Here is a 20,968-nt window from a genome sequence, read left to right as displayed (position 1 = left end):
TCCTGATTCAGAGTTGACTCAATAAGGAAAGCTCTATCCCAAGGAAAGTTTGTTTGTTTGTTTGTTTTAAAAAATAGTAATTATTTAACATTGCAGCTACCTGAAGAAGCAATATCTTTGGGAACATGCAAGAGGCTGGATATTAAAAAGAATATCTGGGGAATGATATGTCTATAAGGGCTTAAAGAATTCTATCATATTGCTGAGGGTCTAGAAGACCATTACACATGCACATTTTTGTTCATGTCTAAGAAAGATTAGAGAAAACCCTAAACTCTCATCTCTGTCTGAGCTTGACACACCGCAAAAGCAGAAGTGAGAGCTAAAACAGAGCCGTGAATTTCCAGAGCAACAAAGATATGTCTTGAAACATACACAAGCCTTTGGAAATGATAGGGGTAGCAGGATTCAAGGCATTTAAAGAAACCTTTGTCTAGTCATTAGATGACCATGAAGCTAACTGAGCAGAAACTTCTGTGACACATCGGATATAATACAGACAAGGCCAGGGAATTTACTTAAAAAACAAACAAACAAACAAACAAAAAACAACAAATAGCAGTGACAGCAATAAAGAGTGACAACGAACTTTGGAAACAAAAAGGAATCTGATTTCCAGAATTCTCAAATAACTTAGTTAAATCTCCAATTTTCAACCACAATAAAAATTGTAAGACATGAAAAGAAATAGAAATATGGTCCATATACAAGAGAAAAATAAAAGTTGCTGCTGAAAAAGCCCAGATGATAGATTTACTACACAGAGACTTAAATTAGCTATAATCGATATGTCCAAAGAACTAAAGAAAATCATGATAATAAAATTAAAGAGAAGTATGAGAAAGTCTCTCCAAATAAAGACTATCAGTAAATAGATAGAAATATTTTTAAAAGGACCAAATAGAATTTGTAAAGTGGGGGGAGGAGGGGTTGCTAAATAGAAATTTTTAACAAACTGAGGAAATAATCACCAAACTAAGGTATATCAATTTATATTATCGAGTCCAAGGAACAGAAAAAAGAAAGAAAGAAAGAAAGAAAAATAGAAGAAAAGAAGACTCGGAAACCTGTGAGATAACATGAAGAATACCAACATGTGCATAATGGGAGTATCAAAGTAAAGGAGAAAAAGAAAGGGTAAAGGGAATATTTTTTAAAAAGGTAAAAACTTCACAAATTTGAAGAAAAACATCATGTATTATCCAAGGAGCTCAACAAATTCCATGTAGGATAAACTCAAAGATATGTACAAATAGAAGAACCAAAATCAAATTGTCAAAATCTGAAGACAGAATTTTATTCTCAGTAGGAACTATTAAGGCAATTAGGCTGGGCTAACATATTGAGTGGTAGTGAAAGAAAGACTTTAACCAAGAATTCTACGTCCAGCAGAAGCATTTTCCAAAACATAAGAAGAAGGAGAAGTAGAAGGAGGAGGAGATGGAGGAAGAGAAAGAAGAGGAGGTGGAGGAGGAGGAGGAGGAGGAGGAGGAGGACAAATTAAGACAGGTCTAGATAAACAGAAACAGAGAATTAATTTCTATCAGCCTTTCCCCACAAGAGATACTAAAGAGAGAATTTCATGCTTATATGACAGAACACTAAACAATATTTTGAATCCATATGAAGAAATAACGTAATGATAGAGAAATTACTTTAAAATATAAAAAATAGTATAAACTTGACTTTATAACATCTTTTCTATTTAATTTAAAAGTTTCATAAAGCATATTTATAAAACTATATTGATAAGCTTATATTAAATCAAGATTTGATTTGTATTACACTGGAAGTACAAAATGAGGGAGAAAATGGAATTCTATTGAGGCCATAGTTTTAATGCAAACTAAATTGTTTCAAGTTAAGAGTATATTGTAAGACCTAGAGAAACCACTAGAAAAACAAAACAAAATGAATGATAATTAAAATAATACAATAGTAAACATAAATCATATTTATCAGTAATTTTACATTAAATATAAATCTATTAAAAACTCCAGTTAAGGCAATAATGACAGTGACTAAAAAACATAATCTGATAAAATAAATTAAAAATAAAAGTATGAAATAGATATACCATTCATCAAAGAGTGCTAGAGTGCTATGCTAATATTAGACAAAATAGAAAAATTATTAATAGATAGAAAGAACATTTTATAATGACAATAGGATCCACGCTTTAGGAAGATATCACGAATAGATAAGTAAAAACTGACCAAAAAAGAGAAGATCAGTAGACACTGCAAAATAAAAATTGGAGACTTCAATATCTCTGACCTTATAGACATAAAAACTCATGTAAAGGATGAATAGAATGGTGGTTTATTAGGAGCTGGTGGTTGGGGAAAATAGGGAATCATTGTTCAATGGGTATAAAGTTTCCATTAAGCTAGAAAAGTTTTACTGATCTGCAGTACAACATAGTATCAATAGTAAAGAATACTATATCATGTACTTAAAAAATTGAAGAGGGTATATCTCACATTAAATGTTCTTAGCACAAGCATAAAACAAAAAAACAAAGAAGTATTAGGAAATATTTAGAAGTGATAGATGTTTATTTCTTTGATCGTGGTGATGGTTTCATGAGTATATGCATATGTTCAAACTTACCAAGTAGTATACATCAAATATTTTGATATTATATATATATGCATATATAATATGAATATTATATATATCCTTAAATAAATGAGGGATTATTTAGTGGTGTGCAGTGTGGCTGGTACTTCAAAGACTGATTGTTAACATTTTCAGGAATTTTGCAAACTATCTGTTAAACCATTGGTAGTTTGAATGTAGCAATGGTGGGAATATTTATACCACGAAAATTTGCAAATACTGCACATCAAGATTTTCTTTCCCTTCCCCAAAACTGGTTGGTACATATTTGTTAGTAGACCATAGATATTAGCTTTCACAATGAAGAGTAAAGAAACAATACTTAAGATCCATTTTCTTAAAGTGATTGACAAAGTAAAACTTTATTGGAGAATTTATAGGTTACGATTGATTAAAAGATTGACACCAAAGGACTGTAATTTACTAGATCTTTTAAAATAGTTTTTGATTGCAAGGGTATTTTCATTATATACAAAAGGTATTAATATTTTTCAATTATACGTATTTGTGAAAAATAACATATAAAGTAGGAAATTTATTTTTACATATAAATGTTATTTATAACTTTCTCTTTATCCCTTGTTTCTATTATTAGAAAAATGGTGCTATAGAAATTTGAATGTTAGTCATATTATATTATTATTACTTGACTTGATATGCAGAATAACTTATTCATTTTGTTCCCCCAAACACTAATTATTTAAATCTTGCTGTCCCTGCTAGCAATCATTTCACTAGATGGTGCAAAATGTTCCAGTCCTTTTCTAACTCAAAATGAAGTGACACCAGAGTTATCACAACAATCTTATCCATTCATTGATTTCTTGTCCACTGAAGGATTGACTTCAAGGCATCTTCGAGTTCTTCAGGATTTTATTTGGATTACGAGATTGAAGGCTTTGTTTCCTTGTATTTGATGAAAGTCATTACCACTAATTCTTCATTCTTGGGACAGAGCATTACTAGAGTTGTCAAAGTTCACCTGATGATCATGTGGAACCAAACTGCTTTTTCTTTATGGCTCTAACTTAGAAATCCTTTGATCAGTCTGTTTTTTAGTTGTAATATAATATCCAAAATCTAACTTAAAATCATTTTAATCTTGTTTGTAGTATATTAAATTTTTAAATGTTTGGTATATTCATTTCCCAAAATCAAGATGAACGTCAAGTATATTGAAAAGTATCTACATGAAAGTGCTCTATATAATAAATATTTTCATTCCATTCTAGCTACTTCCAGCCACCGATCAGGAACAGATGATTTAAAAATGTTATTTCAGCTATGGTGAAAAATATAAACTTTTTTACTTTAATGAAGTTTCAAGGAGTGAAAACTTGAAATAGTTTTTTAAAATATAAATAACAGAGTAGCTACTTTAATCTTATATATCAGAATCACTTGAGAGCTATTAAAATTCAACTTCTTTTAATTACTGCATTCAAAATGCAGTTGGAAGTAAGTTCTTGTAACATTATCAATTACTACGTTTTTACGTATGCTGTTCTTTTTTTCTGGTTAAGCCTGAGGTTTTCTTGTTTGTCTGGAGGAGAAATATTTGAGTAACAGAGAATAAAGTGTTCTCATCTTTGCAAGTGTGTTCTGATACTTGATCCTGTGTGTGTTTATATATATATATATGAACTATATAATCATATAGGAAGTTCTGAAATTGCCTAGATTCCCTCTGATCTTGATGTGATTTTATTTATATTTGATCTTAGCCGAAATGCTGGGAAGCGATGTGATTTTATTTATAGAGACACTTGTTGCTGTGATACCTTGAATCCCGGAGGAAAAAGAAAAACCTAAAGTGATAAAATAATGATTAAATTTAAATGTGGAGTCCCTTATTCAGGAGAGCACCATATCTGTCTCAGCGTCACTATTATACAAATGTATAAAATTTTCTCGCAGAGCTAGAGAAATCGCTGGTATCAGTTTTAGAGAGACAGAAACTTTTCTCAGGGCTAAGAGACAGCAGGAGTAGCAGTAATATCAGTTGGAACCTTGAAATAAAGGAAATAAAGCCCTATGGCTGAAGAAATTACATGGATACCATAGACCAATAATTTTAAATATTAAAAGGCTCTTTTCAAGCTAAGAACAATTTATAGTTATAAGCAGACATCCCAAGATTAGCAAGTACTGAGAAAAATCAGTCCCTCGAACCCAAGATTTTTTTACCTCTAAGCTTCCTAGGGATTAAAGTGACTCATCTAATTCTCTCCAATTAATGTAATATTTTTTCCACTATTGTCTTGTATGTGCGTGCACGTGCGTGCATGCTTTCTCATCAATTTATTTACATATTTAAAAATAAACTTTCTTCAATTCACTTTCTACATCATATATTGAAGAACCACATCAATTTTTAATTTTAATAGAAATGTATTATCAATTGGGCTGTCTCTATCCTATTTCAAATCTAATGTTTAAGCTGATGTTCAAATGAGAAGTCTCATTTTCTTTCTTAATAAAAGCTATCTCATTTAGCTACCAGTCTATGCTATTGTTGTGTCAACCTGATAATATAAGCAGATAGTTAGAGGTTCTGATTTATGATGGTTTCTTTAAAATATAACATGCGTGTAGCCCTTCAGTCCAGAGTATTTGCTTGCTTGGTTTCTAACAAAGGCTCATTAAAATGAGTGAAACAAAAAACTTACCTTGAAACAGTTCCCTTTCTGAACTCTATTCTCAAAGGATTTTATAATTTGCAATTTATATACTAGACTTGGACCAAGATATTAAAAAGAAATAACATGTACTACTGTCTGAAAATACTCCATGCTATTACAAAATGGAGTAGAATCATGCTACTTAGATTATTAAGATATTTGTGTTTATACCATTTTTTTTTTGTTGTAGAAAGAGAATTCAACATGATTTGTCACTAATTAAATGGTATTTTGAAAGTTGTGATTCAGTAAATGCTTGTCATTTCTAAATACCAGAACAACCTTTGTATATAGATTTGTATAAGGTGACTTAGATTTTGAAACCGGTGATGTTTGGACATGTGCATACAATTTAGGTTTTTCTTCTAATATGATTATTTTGATGTGAACAAAATAAGCTCTTTGACTATGTTTCTTTTATTTCTATTTCTCTTATGTTTCACATGAAGAACAATTTAATTTAAATACATGTATGTATGGTCTTCTACAATCTGAAGTTTAAGATATAAAGTAAAATCTCAATAAACACAATTCTTAGCTTCTGGGTTGTATTCTGGTTAACGGAATCAAATTAGGGTGAAGATAAGATTAAATCATAACTGTGAAGCTGTATATTTGTGCATTTTTCTACATTAATATACTAAACTTTTAAATTTTTTTCTGTGATTCATTGTTTTTCTTTTTTTATATTGTCTTTTAGGGTCATCATCTCAAACACGAGTTATAATTTTCCAAAATTAGATGAGAAAAATTAGGTTATAAAAGCAGCAACTTGAAGACATTGAGAAGCTACTGTATGGAAAAAAAGAAAAAAACAAACCTCCTGAATCAGCTTGTTTACCTTGAGTGTTGGCTTCCTCCTCATAAAAGTATAGGAAACTTTTTCTTAAATATTGTTATCTGAAGATCTGATTGGTTGAAATTTATTTAACCAAAATTTAATGAAAAAAGTGACTGAAGTGACCAAAAATAGATATATTACAGTTAACAATAGTAATAACCTAGATTTTCAAGTTAATTTTTTAAAAGGCAAGAGATGTTCTTTGTTTCATTGTCACTTAGGAAAATAGAAAGTTTGGACCCTAGAATTTTTCTATAACTTTTTATTGGGGGATTCCATCTAATTATGGACCTATAAATGATTTGATGCTTCAAGGAAGCCATCCAAATCTCTTCTTGATAATAATGAGCATATATACAATAAATTGTCTCCCACTTTTGCTTTTTTTTTTTTTTTCTGGTTGATTTGGGAATACATATGCAAACCAAATATGTAGATGTCTTTGTACAGCTACCTACTTCTCATGTGCCTAACACTTGAAGCTGTCTTGAGTATAGTTCACCAAGATTTTGAATACAAAAAGTAATATGACTAGCTCATCACAAAACTAATAGTTTTTGTTCCATGGATATCTCAGACCACACGTGTAGTATAGCAAAAATGCCATCTGGAAGTAATTTACTGTTATTGCTTCTTATCAGGACTGCTGAGGACTTTTTTTTTAAATCAAGTATAAATGAATCATAGAACAGACTGATGTATGTTCATTAAACTATAAAAGTTTCTTAGGCTATCATCTTAACATGCAAAATAGAAGTCTAATAGAGGTAAGCTAGATCATGTGAGCCTATGGTATAAATATAGTATTTGAGAGAAAAAAAAGACTGAAATCTCTCTGTGTTATACCAGGAAATTACATATTCTTCTTAAAGTAAAATAAACATTTGACAAAGCTGTTAATCATCTGTAGTGGAAAGGATTTACAGATTCAATATTAAGATGATGAGCTTCCCACTGGTCTTAGAAGCACTGTAGTCAAACGACTCAATTTTCCTCTGAAATCGTTTAGATAAAAATTGTATTTGCATTGAGGAATATGAATGGGTTGAATGCTAAAATGTCACTTTAAAAATGCATTTTCCCTTCTGTGGACTCCTAATAACTTTTCGTTAATATTTAGTTAGAAGAAAGAGACATCAAAATCCAAATCATTTTCTTGAATAGAGAAATGTCTAACCTCTTTTTTCTGTGAAAAAGAGAGTGAGACCGGAAACAACAATATAAGCAAGTATATACATTTCTCAAATTCACTTCATATTTATCCATGTAACTCAGCTATAAAGAATATGCTCTTTCATCTTAAGATTACTTCATAAAACCTCTCTCACACATTTTAAGATAAATTGAAATACTCTTTCATTGATAACATATTTGGAAATTTACCTACAGTGATATTGTAGCTGGTAACTCCTATAAAAAGAAACAATTTTTAGAAGTTACTCATTCACAAAGAGATTATAGAACTTAGTGATTAAGGATGTGTGCAGTGCAGTATAAATGCATTTGTTTCTTAGGAAACAAACTAGTACTGTGCCACTGAATATATTTGTAGCATTATAATATTCTGTAATCAAGCCTCGGGAGAACATATTAAATTTTTTTAAAGTAATAAATATTTGACATCCTAGCCATTTTCTAAATATACTTGTAGTTGAGGCCTGCTGTCAAAGGGCAGTGTTTCAAGGGTAAGAAGGAATTATATAATAGATGAGCCAAGAATATACTTTAACATGGATAATCCATGTGACAGGATTAATGCATCAACCTGAACAATTGAAGTCATTTGAAACCTTGACTTATGAGTAACAATGACAATAAGACAAAGGAAAACTAATTTTAGCATAAAGATTCAGATGCAGGCATGTTGGGATGTAGATTCAAACACAACCTTCTCGAAACCAAAAAGATACAATTTAAGATAAAAAAATTAAGCTATTCTCAGGAGGCCCATTATAGGTGGCCCAACTAAGAAAGTCTTCATCTAAATAATGCTATTTGCTGAGTAATTAAAGACACTATATATTTTTATCACGATGCCTAAAATCTCTATCACTGAGCTACATTTCTGAGAGGCCTTCTGGACCTTTGTGACTATGATGATAGCAAAAGATTTTTGTAGGGTCTTATATTGAAATAGAGAAAATAGAAGGTTTGGATCTAGCCTTGATATACTCATCTATAAAATGGGGATTATATTATATCTGCTTGTAGGGTTGTTGAAAAATTGCATTTAAAAAATCCAGTATATGAGATAAAGTGTCTCATTCAAGGAAGCATTCAATACATGGTAATAGTGATTATCTTCATTTTTGAAAATAACAGTTGTGCATTACTAGGAATCACATATATTCAAGCAACTACTTGCATGTTGCCTATGAGCTTTTGGAAAATATAGATGGTAAAATACAAACAAATGCTTATTTAGTATATAATACATCTAAGGATGTTTGCTCTGAAAAAAAACAAAAGTGGTAGAGGTGTAAGAGATTCGATTTTAGCTATGGTGAACAAAGGACTTTCTGTGCAGAAGACATTTGAGTAGAGATCTAAAAGAAATGAAGGGTGAAAAACCTAATGGCTGGTACAAAGGCATTACAAATAAAGAGAAAAGTCACTGGAGACAGAGTACATTTGGTTGAGCAGAAAGCAAGGACTGTGTGGCTAAAAATAAGAATGGAGATAAAAAAATGGAAGGAAATAAAATTAGGATATACTTAGAAGTCAGAAAATGCTAGGGCTTGGAACTTTGGATATTATTCTGTGTAATGGGAGGTTACTGGAAGATTTTGTTCATACAGTGACGTGAGCTGATTTTGTCTTTAACCCATGGGGTTAAGATAAGGGAATTTAATTGGTAGATGGAGTTGTAAGCTCAAGGAAAGAACTTTAGCACTGTCTAGATACATATTGGGCAGAAAATGGAATAAGTAGGTGATCGATGTGGAAAGCTATGTGTCTGGTTGCTGCATGAGGATCCTGGGTACCCCTAAGTAGCAGGTATTATAAGGGAGAAGAAGAATTTAAGTTCTGACTCTTACTTTTGTGGACAATATCTGTATATTAAGGATACAGTATCCAGGCATGGTCATTTTGTTTTGCATAAAAGTGGATTTATGGATCTATTTCACATAGAGTCAGCACCATTGCTATAAATGTCATTTGCCTTTTCCTCCAGTAATCATGTGTGGCCACAAACACTGGTAGTCACACATGCTCCTCATTAAAGAAGAAATATTCAGAGGTCAACTTTTACCATTATTGTCTCTGCAACATACAGATGGAGAAACAGCATGGTGTATGTGAGGAAACAAAATATTTAAAATTCGAACTTAATGGAGGAATTAGGGTTTATTTTCATTTGGGAAATTGTAAGATATCTGTTTTACAGTATTGTGCTGTCCTCTCAGCAATGACACAAAATTACTGAAATTGAACTGAGCAAATACTTTCTATTGGCAAAGCCCTACGAATATAAAGATACAAGCACTTGCTTGTTTAATAAGCAAGATATAAAAATTTATAATCACAGCTAGTCAGGAAACTGTATACATATGGAAGCAAGTTGAGAACTTAAATCTAAGAAAGATTTTAGATTGTAGATTGTTCATGAAAAATCACAGAAAAGTGATGACAGTCATTTCACCATAAAATGATATATAAATACCTACGTTAGACAAATCAGAACATAAATAACATGGAGAGACATTTTGAATAACTTTGAAAACTTCAATTTAAATTCTGGTTATTATCTCACTTACCATAGAATATTTACTGTTGCCAAAGCATCTTTATTGAAAGTTTGGTTATCAGATTTGGCATCATATCTTGTTTTTGGCAGTCTGCTCAGGAGAGGATGAGGAATGAGATTAAGGCTGGTGGCATGTTAAGCTCTAGCTATTTTGGCAGAACTGCTTGGCGAAGCTGGCACAGCACCTGCCTATGGCTGATCTTTTGGCCCCTGGCCAGTGAGGTTTATCAAATATACACGTGAAAGCTGAAGCCCTACAGAGTAATAAAATGAAAAAAAACATAGATCTAAATTGAAGGCAAACATTCCTGATGCATTAAAACTGCACTGTTGAAAACAGTAGTCACTAGTTGCAGGTTTATTCATTTTAGCAATAATTATTGCAACACTTGAAATGTGGCTAATCTGAATGAAGATGTTCTATAAGTATAAAATATACATGTGATTTAGAAGACTACATACCAAAAAAAGAACTTAAGATATTTCATTCATAATTTTATATTACATGTGAAATGATAATATTTTGGATAATTTTATGTAAATAAAATATAATTTTGAAATTAAGCTCGACTATTTATGTTTAGTTTTTAAATACAAGTATGAGAAATTTTTAAAATACATGTTAGGTAGTATTTTTGGTTTTCATCAGATTTCTATTGAACAATATTGTATTAAAAGTTTATCGGGTGGGACTTCGGTTTGGTCAATGCAACTCATGTTGAGAAAAAAAGTATTGTGGCTCCGGTGAAAAAAGAGTATGACTTTGGTATCCAATCTGAGTTTGAATCCAAGATATATAACTTAATAACTATGTGACTATAGATCTTTTATTTAACCTTCTGAGGTTTAGAGACATTTAATCTGTAAATAAAGAATAATAAAATTAAGGGCTTTAGGTTATGAAAAATTTACTTAGCATAGTCCCTGGTTCATAGAAAGTGCTAGGCAAATTTATTTATTTTTCTCCTAGCAATAGAAAAGAGAAAACTGAACTCTGCCCACCCTTTCTCTGATAACTAGCTTTATGTTGGCAGGGTTATCTGTTCGTTTCTCTCATCTTAATTCAGATGTAAATTGAGTAAAATAATATAATTATTTTGAATATAACTGCCCAAATTAATTTTCTGACTTTATTCCACATATTCAAATGTTTATTATTTTATTCCCAATGATTCAAAATATTAAAAATAGAAAAAATATTGTTAGGAATCCTGGGTTCTCCTCAGGATTTAGAATAAAGTAATTTGAAGTTAACCAACACATTTGGCATCATTAAAATGATGACCAATATATTTTGTCTTCAACTATTTTTTATTAACATTAAAATGTCTATTCTTTAATTTTTAAAACTTCGTAAAGTAGCACATTTTTTCCATATTTGAGAAAATATGTTATTTTCCTTAAAGCCATAGCTACACTTTCTGAGAAGCTGTTTTTGTCATTCTTAAAAAGTAAAGACATTTTTTTCAATGAATATATTCCATGCTTTTTCATAGCAATACTGTCTCCACCATGGAGAGCAAAACTTATGTGGTGTCAAGGAAAGTTGCTTGGTCAGCAGTCAGCTTGTGTTAACAACCAACTTGTGCTAACTCTCCCTTTTATTTTTAATAGGACTATAAATATTTCCTTTCAACAGAGCATAGATCAACCTTTCTTCTTTTGTAAACCACTTTCTTCTTTTTGTAAACCACTGTTGTCTAAATATAAGGAAGAAGAAATTAAAACACCTGGTTTATGTGATTCATTCTATCCCCAGTTATGAGTGGAGAGGGGATAATCTCAGTTGAAAAGAAAAATGGAAGCAAGTGACCTGGATCCTAGGCAAATAGACCAAGGAGTAGGATTTTACTAGGAGTAGAATCCTTTCCTATAGGATGCTTTGAGTGGGATGTCTTTGGTTACAAATTGCTTATGGCTACAACAACGACAACCTACAAATCTATATACTTATGAGAATGTATAATTACTGGAGAATGTAATATATGATGAAGATCAAATAGAGATTTTTTTTATAGCTTACGTGCACCCCGCTGTGTGAGATTGCAAGCACATTTTATAGACGTCATCTGTTATATAATATTTATGATATATATATATAGTGAGATATGATATATTTTTCTGAGACAGAGAGTAGATATTCAATGTGAAGAGAAAAACCCTCGAGGAATTATACAGGTTTTCCAGACCTCACCATACTTTGCTTGTGCTTCTTAATCGCTGTCATTTTAAAAATAATTAGTAACATTTGATACTAAGATTCAGATTACTAATTTAAGTTTCAATCCTTGGTTTTAGCTCAGAATACATTATGAGGAAATTATAGTTCCATTGTGGCTTTATATTTTGTGTAGGAGTTAAGAAAATAAAAGTAAATCTTTCCCATAAATTTAATCAGATAAGCATTCTTATTTTTGCTTTTCTATCAAAGAGGTCATTATCTCTATTCTCTGGAAGGAGAGAAGGGTTAAAAAAATACGAGTACACAACCCTAAACTGAGCCCATTGTCACGATTGTATAAAATAATGTGTATGTGTCTTTAAATAATCTATTATGAAACACCATTTCCACACATGTAACTTATTCCTCATTTTCTGTCCTCATCTAATGTATGCGATGTGTAGTTGCCCTTGCTATAGAAAACTGATAAAAGTGGATATATTTAACCCAATAATTTTTCACATTTCCAATGTAAAAGAAATTGTAACTAGGATTTAAAATACAAACAATTACAAAAGTAACATGATAAATCAATCCATATTGAGGGAATATCTTGGTCAGGGGAACAATGCATCATTCTATTTCTACTCTTTGCACAAGATTCAGGGTATTATTACCTGCTTTCTGCAGTTGGTACCACTGTGTTACCTTCATACTCTCTTTTTGGCTTTTTAGCTATCTGGCGAGCAATTTTATAGGTGGTTAACAATATTTTGTATAAAAAGTCTCTATTAAAACAATTGATGTAATTTGTCTCTCCACTGAGTTCTGACTGATTATCTATCTATTAATATCTATATTTATACTTCGAGATAAAGGTAGAGATATAAAGATTTGCATGGACATTTACATGTATTCCTAGTAGGACTGGTTGACATCTAGCCCCTTTCCTAGAATGGTTGTTTTTTTGTTTTTTTGTTTTTTTGTTTTTTTTTTTAATAACTCCTTCAGCTCAGGTTAATTGATAGTATTCTATTGAAAGTTAGCTTCTTTATAGATAGGAAATAATACTTGTGTTTGGTTTTCTTAAACTCTGTTATCCTTAGAATTCCCAAATGTGACTACTGACTTAAGATCTAAAATGTGAAGTGTTCCTGTTTTTTAGTCATTATCTTGCCCCAGAAAAGTTATCTCTAACAACAGGCTAGAGGTAGTTGGGGAGTTAACCTCACTGAGAAAGAAGAATTTTATACTTTTGACATTTAAAAAGACGATGTTGAAGCGAATGATTCAGAAATTTTAAATTGTTTCTTTGAGATGGAGTAGCTTAGTATATGAATATTAAATTCCCATCCTCAGAAAAGACATCTGGACACAAAAACACATGCTTGCAAGGAGGTAGTAAATAGACTCCTATATTCCAAAGGGATTTTCTAGTACTTTATCTTAATTCCATTTTAACAGAAAACTCTCTAGAGAAAGGATTTATGGTAAGTGTAAGGATAGAAAGGGGCTATCTTGTCTCAGAGGGTGTGGAATAAGAACAGCATAGGGAAATATTTAAATTCGAAAAGAGAGAAGTGAATAGTAATAGAAAAGACAGCATTATTTTGAGCCAAATAAATCAGAAGAAAATAGGGAAAGAAAGAAGAAAGAAAATGGTTAGAATAAATTGTTGGTTATTTTCCAAATTTATGTAACACGAAAAAAGAATTCTGGTGAGAACGAAACTCATATGTGTACACTTTAGTCCTTTTTTGTTGTTCAATTTGCTTTCTTTTGCTAAATGAGATTAATTCTCTAAGTCTGTAAAGTACTTTCTTATGCCTTTGGCTATTTTCCTAATTCAGAGTTATTTTAAGTGAGTGTACTGAGGTTTTAGAACAGTTACTTAAGGTAAAAGTTCAACCCAACTATCTCTAGGGAAAACATTGTAGAAAGATCAGCTAGTAATTCAGAAGAAAAAGATCTCTTTTTTGCTAGTTTTTTAGATTCGATTCTCATTGCAGGTTTAACAATTCATTTAGATAAACAAATGCAATTCAACATTACTCTCAGCAAACAAACAAACAAAAACTCTTTAACATGCCAAAGAATGATGATAACAAATTAAAAGACTTTTCAGGGGTAAAGTGTTCATGAAAAAAAAAAGAAAAAGTTTGATTTTTCCATGAACATTTTTTAATGCTGTGTCATTTCTGATTTGTGTATTTTTTAAAAAGTAGAGGAAAAATTAGTCAAATTTAATTTTTTATCAACATAGAAAATGAGTGTGTTACCTATTTGGATGCCCAGTTTATGGGTGGGAATCAAATTAATCATTCTCATGGGGATTAAAAAATAACCTCTCTGCCATGCATTTAATTTCTAAATCTCTGAATTAGGACCCTGACTTGTGTTTGTAAATGACCTTAATGACACATCATTTAACTTTCCAGAGATTGACTTAATCTATCTATTTGTAAAGATGAAAATAGCAATGTCAGATCTTTTAAGAAAGTCATCAGTGTTCAAATTCCAGAGTGTGGAGTATCTGCTTCAAAGTATGATTTCATCAGGAGATGTAAGCCAGCAATCAAGGTTGTATTGTATGTGGAAAAGAAATAGCAATGTAACTATTGGGGGAAAAGTAGAAGTTGAGAAATTGCCTTCTGGGTAAAATGTAAGTGGGAAAACAGCATGATTTATTGCCATGTATGTGGTATTAGCATGTATGTCGGTAAAACAAATTAAACTTATGTTTCTGCTAATAAGTAAACCAGCAAATGACAATATCCAGAGAACGAGTCTCTAAGAAAATCTACCTGATAGTTTTGTGGTTTCTAAATTAGCCTTTTAAATTTTAATGATGGTGTCATAGAAGGAACATCATATTTCATAGTTTTGGAAATACAATGCAACTTTAGAAATACCACAAGCTTTCTAAGAAATCTTTTCCTCTCAGTATTTCAAAATTTTCTTAGAAAAGAATTTTTGGGATTTCTACTTGTTGGCAGGGTATATACTGTCATGTTTTCTCAAAGGACTCATCAGTTCCAAAACACATTTAATAAAAATTATTAAATTCGAATTCAAATTTGTTTTGTTTTTTGTTGTAAAATACTCCCAACCTACTTTAAAGTTATTTATCCTTTCAGTTTAAAATACTACGTCTTTGGGAAAAAAATGTTTTCTACCTTTTAAATCAAAACCTCAGATTGCATTACAGGAAAAACAAATCTTGTAACAGGAAAAGTAAGGTTGAATAACAAATAAATTAGATTCAAGCTTGAGATAACAGAAATAGCTGTAATCAGAAGATATGTTTTATTATTACAGATGGAGATAATGGTGAGAAAAGTGTGGGAGAATGCCTAAGGCTTATTTTAAGACAAATGTAACAATATATTACCTATGTGGCTTATTTTCACATATGTATTTTTTAAAAATGCCTTATTCTGGAATTTACTTTTTAATAATGAAAAGTAAATTTCATCATTATGGAAGGTAGATTAAAATTGACAAGCATTACTGAATATTTTAGATAAACATTTTCTACAAGGCTATATACAATATACAGAGGGATAATCAAACCAGATACAGTTTAATCTCTGTCTTCAAGGAGCTTATAATCACTTTTAAAAATATTATGCACTCGAGAAAAAAGTTGAGGTATATTTAATATCAAATGATTCAGTAACAAACTTTTAAATTTAAGAAAGACAAATATCAAACAAACAATAAACATATGTGCTCATTGGACCCTGAGGAATCAGGTTTATGAAGTATTTCAGGGAGAAAGGATACTGATTTTTAATAGGAAATAGTTTGGAATAAATTACAAAATAGAGGAAAGGAGGAAAGAAGGAAATTTTTTATTCTGGGTGAGAGTATTTAAATTTGGAAAATATATAAATTCATGGCCTAATTTGGACAAGTTTTCTTAATATTTCTAGACTCTATTTTTCTTATAGCTTTCCAATTTCATAAAAAATAATTGCCATACATTAGTGTATAAGTTTAAAGTGTAGCATGGTGGTTTGAGTTACAAATATTGTAAAATGATTACCATAAAAGTTCAAATAACTTCCATATTCTCATATAGATACAATAAAAAGAAAAAAAGAAAGAAAAGAAAAATAGGAAATAAAAATTTCTCTTTGTAATGAGAATTCTTAGGATTTGCTCTCTTAACAGGTTCTTTATATATCCTACAATTTTAGCTATAGTCATCCTATTGTACATTACATCTCAAGTATTTATTTATCTCATAACTGAAAGTGTGCACTTTTTGACTACCTTCCTCTAGTTTCCCCTTCCCACACCCTCTACCTCTGGTGTGATCAGAAGTCTAATCTCTTTTTTCTATGAGTTAGTTTATTGTTTTGTTTTGTTTTAGATTCTACATATAAGTGAGATCATATAGTATTTGTCTTTCTCTGTCTGACTTATTTCACTAGCATAATGTCTTCATGGTTTATTCATGTTGTTGCAAGTGGTAAGAGTTTCTCATTTTTTATGACCGAAATACGTGTGTGTGCGCGCGCGCGCGCGCGCGCGCGCGTGCTGAAATATACATATATATGTGTGTGTATATATGTGTGTGTATTTTTTATGGCTGAAATATATATATATGTGTATACATATATGCATATATATATATACACACACACACACATATATGTATACACATATATATATATTCACAATTACTTTATCCATTCATCTATCAATGAACACTTAAGTTGTTTCCATTTCTTGGCTATTGTTAATAATACTGCTATGAAGATGAGGATGCAGATATCTTTTCCAGTTAGTGCTTTTGTTTCCTTTGGATTTATTCCCAGAAGTGAAAATGCTGGGTCATATGATAGTTCAATTTTTAATTTTTGAGGATCCTCCATACTGTTTTGTAAAGTGGCTATCTGCATAGCCTCACATATTAAATAATACAGTTAGATTAGACATTTTTAAATACATCCTCCAGTAATGGAATTTCAATGATTCAAAGTGGCAAAGATTAGTTATTAGAAGTAGTCAAATGGATGCCGGTATAAGAATTTACTATTATAGATAACTAAATGCAGTTGTTATATTTCTTAAGAATAGGACAATTTAAAGAAGCCTATAGCAAATAAATTGATTTTTCAAAAAATTTTATTACATATTATTACAAGATTTATATTAGAATAAAGGTTTTATATATATAATGAATCATATATAAATGGAGATTTGTTTTGAGGAATTGACTCATGTGATTATAAAGGTTGAAAAATCACATGATCTGTCTCCTGAAAGTTGAAGACCCAGGAAAGCTGATGATATAAGTCAGCTTGAGCCAAAAGTCTTGAAAATAGATGATGTAAATCCCAGACCTATGGCAAGAGAAGGTGAGATGAGATATCCGAGCTCAATAAATGAGTTAGGAAGTAAAGGGATGAATTTTTCCTTACTCAACCTTTTGTTCTGTTCAGGCTCACAATTGATTAAATGATGCCCAATCATATTGAGGAGGGTAATTCACTTTACTAAGTCTACGAATTCAAATGCTAATCTCATCCAGAAACACTCTCACAGACACACTCAGAAACAATGTTTAATCTGGGCACCCATAGCCCACTCAAACTGACCCATAAAATTAGCTGCTGGATTTAGGATTCCTGGGTAAAATGCAGTATTTGTGTTTACTAAATCTAGCAACCCTAACTAGACAAGATTTGCTTCATTGACTTCACTGGAGTACTTGAAACTTTATTAATCTCTTTAAAATTATTTTCATAACTGTTAATTTTACTTTCAAAAGAAATTTCTAAAGTGAGAGATGTTATATTCTCCCACCAAATGATTTGAATGAAATTATTGACAGTAAGAGCAGAGTGAAGTAATTCAACTGAAAGGTATGTCGAACAGATGGCAAGATTTATGTTTCTGTAATAAAATGATATTGTTTTATGGCTCTTTCAATTAGTGTGGATGAGAAAACCAACATTTGGAATCATAGAATTTTATGATTGACCATGCATGCTTATATATGTGTGTGGGTCCCTACAAAATGGTGGAATTCTCAATATTATTACTATAGAATGTGTTTGTGACTTAATAGTTGTTTAATCACATAGAGTTGATACTCATGGTGTAATCTGCAAGGAACATTTATTTTGTTTTTAAGTAGTGTCTCATTTTGGTGGCAGAAACTTCTCTTTTCTTTAGGAATAGATCATAGCCTCTTTAATTTTTTAATATATCTTCATTATCATACATAAAAATTGATTTTTTATTGGTATATAATTTAATTTAATGGTATATAATTGGTATATAATTTAATGAGTGTATAGAGTTATGTAACCTCCAACACAATCAGGAGACAGAGCAATTCTTAGTCTCCCCAAACTCCCTCATTCTTTCTTTAATAGTCAAACTCTAATCTCCTCCTGCCCACCTTGTCCCCTCTCCCCAACAATCCCTGGTGCTGCTGATCGGTTCTCTCTGAGTCACTATAATTTTGTTTTTTCATAAATGGAAGCATTTACAGTTGACTCTTGAACAAGGCTGGGGGTAGGGGAGCAAATCTCCCTGCAGTAGAAAATCCACCTGACTTTGGACTTTACAATCTGCCTTATGCATCCTTGGTTTTAACTAATTGTGTATTGACAACATATTTTTGATCTGTGGTTGGGAATGTGAAAATATTGCTTTTGGTTCGCGATTGATTGAATCTGCGGATGAGAAACCAAGGATAGGAAGACCCGACTGTACTTATTGAAAAAAAAAAATTCCGTATAAGTGAAACCCATGCATTTTAAATCCACGTTTTTCAAGAGTCAGTCATATGTTTCTCAAAAGGTATGTAACCCTCCACTCAGCATTCTGCCTTTAAGAGTCATCCTAGTATTGTATAAGTATTATGTTCCTTTTTATTGCATGACTGTACCATAGTTTGTTTATTTATTCACTTGTTGAAAGATAGTTGAGTTTTTCCAGTGTGGGGTGATTATGAATAGAGTCTCTATACATATTTGTGTACAGGTTTTTGTGGATACATACATTTTTATTTCTTTAGGGTATGTAGGAGTGGGATTGGTGAGTCATATGGTAAGTAAATGTTTAACTGTCAAACCATTTTCCAGAGCAATTATAAGAAATCATTTTGCTTTCCCATTAGCAATGTATGAGTTCCAATTGCTCTGCATCCTAACTAGCACTTTGTATTATCAATAATTTTTTTATTTAGACATTCTAATCGATATGAAATATATCTCCTTATGGTTTTAATTTGAATTGTCCTAATGACTAATAATATTAAACATCTATTCATGCATTATTATTTGCATATCCTCTTTTTAAAGTCTCTATTCATGTTTCTTGCCCAGTTATTTTTGTTTTTGTTTTTTGTTTTTGTTTTTTTGGTAATTTAATGATTCTTTATTGAGTGCCTTCTATGTTCATGACTTATGAGTGGAAGGACACAGCTGACATCTCTCAGCTCTTGTCATGAATATGCTGGTTAATACACTAGCAAAGGTGTTTGAGGTGACTCAATTTACAGAAGGTATGCACATTCAGAGTTTAGGAGAATATTTTGCTTAGAGCAGAAGATGGCATCCCCTGTATGATACATCTTTGACACTCAAGGTAGTATATTCTCTGGGTCAGGAAGCTCTTTTACAGTTTTCAGTTAGATCGTTTTCTACCGTTGAGTTTTACTATTATGGATAAAAGTCTTTGATTGATATTTGATTTATAAATATTTTTCCCAGTCTGTTGTTTATTTTTTCATTCAATTAACAATGTCTTTCATAAGGAAAGGTTTTAATTTCAATGGAGATATTTATCAATATCTTATTTAATGGATCATGCTTTTGGAGTTATTTCTAGGGACTCTTTCTCTAACACCAGGAAATACATATTTTTCTACTTTTTTCTAAAGACAGTACTATTCGTTGAAAATAAATTTCTAACTTCACTAAGTTACTTTTGCACTTTTGACAATTGCCCAGGTTTGTATGGGTCTGTTTCTGGACTCTCCATTTTGTTCCACTTAGCTATATGCTTATTCCTTTACCAGTGTTATACTGTTATGATCAATTTAGCCTAATAGTAAGTCTTAACATCAGGTAGCGTGATTTCATAAACTTTTTCTTATTTTTGCTATTCTAGTTCTAGTACCTTTCCATATAAATGTTAGAACTTTGTATATATCGTATGTATATATGCATATATATACATACGATATATACAAATATCGTATGTATATATATGCATATATACATTTTTGCATACGTGTGTGTATATATATATATCAGTTTTAAGATTATATAATTGTTCTAAAAATTTAATGGAATTGCATCAAATCTATAGATCACTTTGGGAAAATGGACATTATTACTATATTGAGTCTTTCAATCCATTAACATATCTCACCATTCATTTAAATCTTATTTGATGTATGCTATCAAGTTTTATAGTTTTAAGCTGCAGATCCTAAATATATTTTGTTACACTGATAAATGAATATTACTGTTTTGGGAGTACTGATAATTTAATTTGGGTTTCCAAATGTACATGGCTTATATATAGAAATTTACTTGATATATGCTCTTGATCTTGAATACTGTGAAGTTGCTAAATCACTATTAGTTGTAGGGATTTTGTGTATTTTTCTTGAAATTTTACATGTAGACCCTAATGTTAATGTTGTTTGTGAATAAGAATGGGTTTGTTTCTTTCCTTCTAATCATGATGACTTTTAATTTCTGTCAACACTTTCTGGGAGATACAGTATAATGAATATGATTGGTGAGAGTAGGAACATCTTTGCCTGTTCCTGATCTTATCAAGAAAAATTAGTATTTAAACATAATGTTATCTGTAAGTTTTTTGTTTATCTCCTTTTTCAAATTGAGGATTCTCTTCTATTCTTAATTTATTAAGAGTTT

This window comes from Pteropus vampyrus, unplaced genomic scaffold (genome assembly GCF_000151845.1).
Source record: "Pteropus vampyrus isolate Shadow unplaced genomic scaffold, Pvam_2.0 Scaffold17, whole genome shotgun sequence".
NCBI lineage: Eukaryota > Metazoa > Chordata > Mammalia > Chiroptera > Pteropodidae > Pteropus > Pteropus vampyrus.
Note: the sequence above shows the minus strand (reverse complement) of the source record.